The sequence below is a fragment of the Nothobranchius furzeri genome, chromosome 14 (genome assembly GCF_043380555.1).
Source record: "Nothobranchius furzeri strain GRZ-AD chromosome 14, NfurGRZ-RIMD1, whole genome shotgun sequence".
Classification (NCBI taxonomy): domain Eukaryota; kingdom Metazoa; phylum Chordata; class Actinopteri; order Cyprinodontiformes; family Nothobranchiidae; genus Nothobranchius; species Nothobranchius furzeri.
The window spans coordinates 48,669,405-48,676,427 of NC_091754.1; the positions used below are offsets into that span (position 1 = coordinate 48,669,405).

General features: G+C 42.2%; 1 long non-coding RNA gene across 1 annotated transcript; it reads right to left on the reverse strand.

Moving 5' to 3' along the window:
- Positions 1-5,963: 5,963 nt before the first annotated feature.
- On the reverse strand, positions 5,964-6,620 carry LOC107381137 (uncharacterized). The gene is made up of 3 exons (XR_001572431.3): positions 6,526-6,620; positions 6,178-6,411; positions 5,964-6,107 (listed from the first exon to the last, which is right to left on the reverse strand). It is a non-coding gene; the product is annotated as an uncharacterized lncRNA (long non-coding RNA).
- Positions 6,621-7,023: the final 403 nt, after the last annotated feature.

The following is a 7,023-nucleotide window of genomic DNA, read 5'->3' on the forward strand; positions in this document are numbered from 1 at the left end:
AAAAAAAACTAGAATAAAACTTTCAGCTATAAAAATGGCAGGTAATGGTAACATGGCCGATAACATGACGTTGTGTCGAGTACAGAAGACGAGCATGGTTGCGTGTTTATAAGCTATTCACAAGTCTAACAGCAGATGGAAAGAAGCTGTTCTTATGGCGGGAGGTTCTGGTCCGGATAGACCGTAACCTCCTGCCTGAGGGAAGCGGCTCAAAAAGTCTGTCAATGTAAGTGAACTTATTGTAGATATTGGGTTGATGTCTGAAATGGCTTTTTTATATTCAAAGCAGTTTTCTATGGTTGGTTAGTTTCTTAGTAGTTGCAGCTTTGGTGGGTACATATTTAATTTAACAAATACACAATACACAATTTAAAAAGTATAAGGCTTGTTATTCAAACGTATAAAATATACCGTTATCTCCTGTGTCACGTGACGTTAGAGCCGTGGTCACGTGATGCAAGTCTGTTTCATTTAACCCTTTTCTTTGACCAAGGAAGGAATGTATCCTCGTAAGCAAGACATCGCCTTAAGAGGCCAGGCGCCTTGACATTGAGAAACACCCATGCTCTATTCTCTTCTTCCTGTGGGCCAGGGGTCGGCAACCTTCCCCCATCAAAGAGCCATTATTACCCATTTCTCACAGTAAAAAAACACTGGGAGCCGCAGCAGCCGCAGTGTTGTGGGCGGGGCCTACCCTCTGACAGCAGAGAGCTGCTTTAACCGATCACAACAGGCGACAGCAACCAATACCAGTCGCTCATGTACCTCAAAGTTATCTTTCAACAGAAGATAATTAATGAAACAGTTTGTATAAAATTGATCCAAAAGTTGTAGCCCGTCTGTGCTACAATATTTCGATTTTTTTCACCCTGCTAGTGGTTTTAATAGTTGAGCAGGAGATGCTTTTTGAGGCATCACACATAACTGTTCAGAATACAAATCTGTCTCGTTGGACTGTTGTAATTCAACTTTGTACTGAACTAAACTTTGCATTAAACATTGTTGAAAAGGTATGAAAAGGCAATTAGTTTTTCTTTCCTCGTTTACACTGACGGAGATAACGGCGCAGTGTGCGTGGCTCTGGTGTTCATCAGGTTTAATGTTTCTGTTTGCAACAATCTTCACTAGAAGGTAAGACGGTTAAATGACAGGGTTCGCACTGACTCGATGTTTCCCGTATTTATTTTGACGGAGAAATCTCAAGCCTGCAGATGTGCTGACATTTTAATGCACATCATGGAGGTAGCTACATCAATCAGGAAAAGATTCCCATCAGAACACCTGAGATGGACACTGAGCTCAGCGCAGCTCCCTGTCAGCGCGCGCGTAACGTGGACAGCGAGCTGAAGATAGATCGGGGGCTTGGAGCGCATCACAGAACCAGAACCATGTAGGAAGATTCTGTGTTTTCTAAACCCGGTCTCTCAGAGAGACTTGTCACTTAAAAAATGTTCCCTGATTATGAATATTTGGCTGAATAGCGCTTGTTCCTGTCTCCAACACTGCGACGCATCCATGAGCCTGTCTGAGGAACAGTCCAGAATCTCATACCCTCTTCAGCTCAGAAAGCTGCTATAGAGACGTTTGATTACGCGCAAGCAGGTGACCTGTTCACGTTTACACAGATAATCTTTAAATTTAGAATTGGCTACAGATGAAAACATGAATAAAATACATTGTAATTAAATATTCCTTAATTAGTTTACAAGCAGAGTCTAGGGAGCCGCATCAGATGGATGAAAGGGCCGCATCCGGCTCCAGAGCCGCGGGTTGCCGACCCCTGCTGTGGGCGGACCCAAGACAAGGTGGGCGGGGCTGTGAATACTAATATTCCCTGTAACATAGAAGGGGCTGGCGTTTTCTGGAGCTACAACAAGTGATGAGTTTGAAGAAAATGTTCACGTTCTGCATGCAAATTCAACTCAGAGTGACCGATAATTTTACAAAAGAACAAGCATCACATGGTTTTTAAGTGAACGCGACCTTTAAGAAGTCTGCAGACACTTATTTACATAAGCTGGTGGCATATTTAAGCTGTTTAGAGGTGATTAAGCTTATTTAGAACAAAACTTCATTTTTTCACAACAAACATAAACTTTTCACCACATTAATATTTTTGCAACATTCAGACAAATATCTGACTTGACAAATCAGTCACATGATGAAAACATGGACAGATGGTGCTGCTATAAAAATGTGTTAGCGGTCATAATATGATGCATGTTTACACGTGTCACACATGGCCAGTGTGTTTTGGCCTCCATCTGCCATCTATGCAAACTTTTCTTGAAGCAAAGCTGGAGCTTAAAGCTCGAGGCAGACACGCCACTGTGTCGACTCAAACATTGGGTCACAACACAGAAAACTCCCGGATCTGTCAGGAGAGCTTTAAAAATGCAGCTTTGTCGATCACATGATCACGTTGAAATCAATAATTTGATCAGAAAGCTGTTAATCATTCAGCCTTTTGTCACATCAACACACCTGTGTGATTATTAGTTCAAAGTCAGAAACCACTGGATCATAAATGGTAAAAGCAATTCCCACATCTCTACTAAACTTTACTCTGACATTATTTCTGTTGTGTAGAGACCCTTGGGCGTGTCTAATTTCTGGTTTTTCTAATCTTGAATTACTTCCTTTGGCAGTGTTTAAGTCAGCTCCCGTTCAGAATGAGATTTTTCCTCCTCCTCATGAATGTGTTCCTCTAAAGCCTCCTCCGTACACATAAACATTAGCTTTATTTGTTAGCAACAAGGACAAACGAGTTGGCATGAAAAGCGTTTCCAGACCAGTTTGGCTCACAAAGAGCTCCTCTTGAATCAACTGGAATGGGTGTCTTGTTTTGTCCTTAAGCTGGATGACCCAGCCTAATTATCCGTGTAATGCTATAACCCTGGGGGGGAACGGGATCTGCCTGCAGCTCCAACACACACGGATACACCCAGACCCCCCCACCCACACCCCCACCCCCCCACCCCAAATTCCCAGAGAGCAGGATGGCCCTCGCTGAAAGAAGTGATGGCTACCGGTGGATGTCAGCTGAGCTGAGCTCAAAAACAACCCGGCTGTAAGAATAAAGCCAAATATGAACCAAAGGAACGAGTTCATCTTAAGAGTCGTGACTCAGTTCAATAATGAACAGTTCTGTTTACACGATGCTCCAGAATCACGATGAAGGAGGCTGAAATGTTGAAAACACAATCAGAGCTGAGGGTGATTTCATGGACTAAAGTGCTGTTACGCTGGTAATGAGCTAATCAGACAAACATAATCAGCAATTAAACTAGATTTATTCATTTATGGCAACAATCTGGTGTTACTGGTTTAACTGTTAGCTAAAGAACGGCAGCAGTGGCTCAGGGTTGTAGGGTAGATCCCGGCTATCACCAGACAATGCTACTGTTGTGTCCTTGGGCAAGACGCTTAACCCGCCTTGCCTGCTGGTGTTGGTCGGAGGGACCGGTGGCGCCTGAGCTCAGCAGCCTCACATCTGTCAGTGCGCCCCAGAGCAGCTGTGGCTATGTTGTAGTTCATCACCACCAGTGTGTGTATGGGTGAATGATTGTATTGTAAAGCACCTTGAGGGGCTCTAGGGATATCAAATACAGGACCCTCACTCGGTACTTCAGGACCCACAGTGGGGTCTGAACCCCAACATCAGGACCCACTGCTCACAACTGTCTCCATCTTGAGGACTCTGGACTTTAAAAGTCAAATTTACTCTCATTATAACAAACCTGCAGTTGACTCTAGTAGGGATGAACGCCTTGCTAGTCATTCTCTAAAGGAAATAAGATCCGGTGCACCTGTTTGAGGATGTGGAATTCAGCCAGAGGAGAAAGTAGCTTCAGATGGCCGGATCTGGAGTCTTACTTCCTGATATGTGGACATCTCTCCTCTGACTGGATAACAGCAGCATGACTCTACCACTGACTCCTGTTTGCTCTGCAGCGTTGATGTTTTATCCACAAATAACACAAGCTTGGGGGAGTTCCGCTGTGTGGTGGGGTTGCTAATGCTAATGGTTAGCTTTAGTCTTGCCGAGACGTGCTCTGCTGTTTCCTGGACGCTAAACCGACAACAGCCTTCCCCGTCCTGAATCCAGATGGGTGAGTCCATGAATGTTATGTGACAGTGTGTGTCATGGTCCGTGGTGAGCTGCCAGCCTGTAACCCCGTTTTCTCCTCTAAGCATTGTTTTCACAGGTGGGCGTGTCTGAGAGCTCCCAGCTGCAGCTGATTTCACCATCAAGGCCCAGGGGATTTAAGGAGCAGTGTGACACTTCACCACGCCGGATGATTACTCCGTTTGGGTAGCTCTAGCCTCCAATCTGATTTTTTGACATTTGTATTCTGCTCTTGTTAACCTGCCGACTGAAAGAATCCTTAATGCCCTTCCCTGCTCTCCTCCAGGTTCCTCTTCATCTCTCATCTCCTCCAGAACAAACCCGGATATCTGCATTCCTGACCACACTGCTTCATCCCCTGTCCGCCTGCTCTCAGCCGCTCACCTGCTATCAGCCATTCCTGCTCCTACACGTCTGGATAAACCAATTCCCTCACCCTCTGGATCTCCTCTGCTCACCCGGACCTGATCTACCCTCCCTGTACATTTTACCACTACCAAGAAACAAATCTTCTCCTGGGATCCTGCTGCCAGTCCTGCTTTCGTTGGTTCCTGTCTCCCCGTTACTCATCATTTAATAATAAAAACCCTTTTTTACTTACCTTCCTATTCTCCGTGTTGTGATTCTGCATGTCGTGGGTCAAGAAACTGCCACCCAGCATGACAGTGTGACGTAGATCTGTCAGGCTTTTCTAATCGTAGAGTTTCACCATCTGTTTTCTATCAAAAGCTAATGCTAATGCTAGGTGTAGGAGACTATTTTCATGTTCAGCCTGCATGAAACACTCAAGAGTGGCCGATCAAAAATTATAAACGAAAATGGATTCTTAGTGAACCTGCTCTTTAACTTGGGTATTTTTAAAGTGTGAAATGTCGTTGAATTTAGTCAAACTCAGATTTTTTGAATTTTAATAATTATTTATGTAACATTATAGAAATAAAAGTCTGGAATCAACAATTGAGGTAATCACTGCATTTTTAGATTGTTGCCAAAATCTAATTCAGTGGTTTCAAGATTCAGCTTTTAGTGTGGTTTTTATTTTATTTGCTGGTAAATTTACCAAACTACTGGTCAAACGTAGTAGAGCGCTGTGATTGGCCAAACACAAAACTGTTCAGGCCAATTGTCGGCTTGCTCATGTGTGAACAGTATTCTGGGTTATTCTGCCTATCATAAGACAAACAAAATGGGAGTTCATTTTTCCTATTTCTCAAATTTTCACCACGTTATTCATACATTTATAAATGTTTAAGTCTTCTCTATTATACTCAAAGTCATATTATTTATTTGTTGCAGGAGGACCTGCTCGAAATCGAGATGTCACATGTCAAGCAATTTATCCTCCTGAAAAATATAAGCTAAATAAATTAAGTTCTCTCCAAAATATTTTGCTTTGAATTATATATTTATTTTCCAAAATAAATATTTTGATCCCAGCTTATTTTTATTTTGGGGCTAAACCTAATTATTGATTTTGCAAACTAAACATTAAGTACCAAAATAAATATTAAGCTAGGATATAAATATTTTATTTGGAGCAAAATATTTAGTTTCGAAAGCAAATTTTTTGCTCCAAATTAAATAATTATTTTATTGTCAAATAAACATTTAACTCTAAAGTAAATATATAAATTGTTTTTTAACTCTAAAGTAAATATTTAGCTTGTAAAATAAATATTTACCTAAAGTAAATATTTAGGTTGTAAAATAAACATTAAACTCTAAAGTAAATATTTAGCTCGTAAAATAAATAAACTCAAAAATAAATATTTAGCTTGTAAAGTAACTTTCTACCCTCTAAAGTAAATATTTAGATTATAAAATAAATGTCATGCGGTGGTGAAGTGATCTAACCCACGACATACAGAATCAGATCGGAGACGGTTTTAAAAGGTTTAAATAAGGATTTATTGAAGGGAAACCAAGGGAGCAGCGTAACGAAGCTGAGTTCTTGCGCAGGGAGGCTGGTGCGGGAAAACTGTGGACAGATCGGAGTTAGATCCAATTTGCAGAAGGATCAGGAAATCAGACTTGTGCAGAGGACTTACGGTCTGGAGAGGTGGGGACTGGTTTGAGGGAGGAGTGGTCCGGTCTGGGTAGCAGGGACTGAGATCCAGGAGTGAGACGTGGAGGGAGCTGAGCTTGGGGAGGTCCAGGAGGGTTAGGTGGGCAGCTGGAGGTGGTTCTGGCCAGGGGAGAGGCTGAGAGACGAGCGGGGTTGGAGCTTCAGATGATGCGGGCTCCAGAGTTCTGCCAGTCGAAGATGAGTGTGGAGGTTTTGTCTGGAGACAAAGCAGGAGGTCAAAAGGTAAAAATCCAATATCTAAAAACACATCTAGTTCTCAAAAAAAAGTTAAGAGCTTGAATAAGTCACACGAGTGGCTGTTAGAAGGTACCCAGGTAGAGTAATCATCCAGCGAAGTGTAGGAGTCTCCCAGCTGCTTAAATACCCCTGGCCAGCCGATGAGCAGATCTGCTGCAGCTTGGTCACCTCCAGACACGCCCACCTGCAGAGGGAAACTCAAAAGACAGGGAGTGACAGCAGGGAAATACCTCAGACCGTGACAATAAATGTTTCACTCGAAAATAAATATTTAGCTTGTAAAATAACTTTCTACCCTCTAAAGTAAATATTTAGATTATAAAATAAATATTTCACTCAAAAATGAATATTTAGCTTGTAAAATAAATATTTAACTCTAAAGTAAATATTTAGCTTGCAGACTAATTATAAACGTATGAGTAACATGGTGAAAATACAACTTTGAAAAGTGAACTCCCACTTTTTCTTTCTCTTATGATGTGACTATCTGGCACAAGTACATTTGGGACGTCGATGCTCAAACGTAACAGTTCTACTCAACGTAGGGCCACTGCTCCTCCTCAGCGAGAGA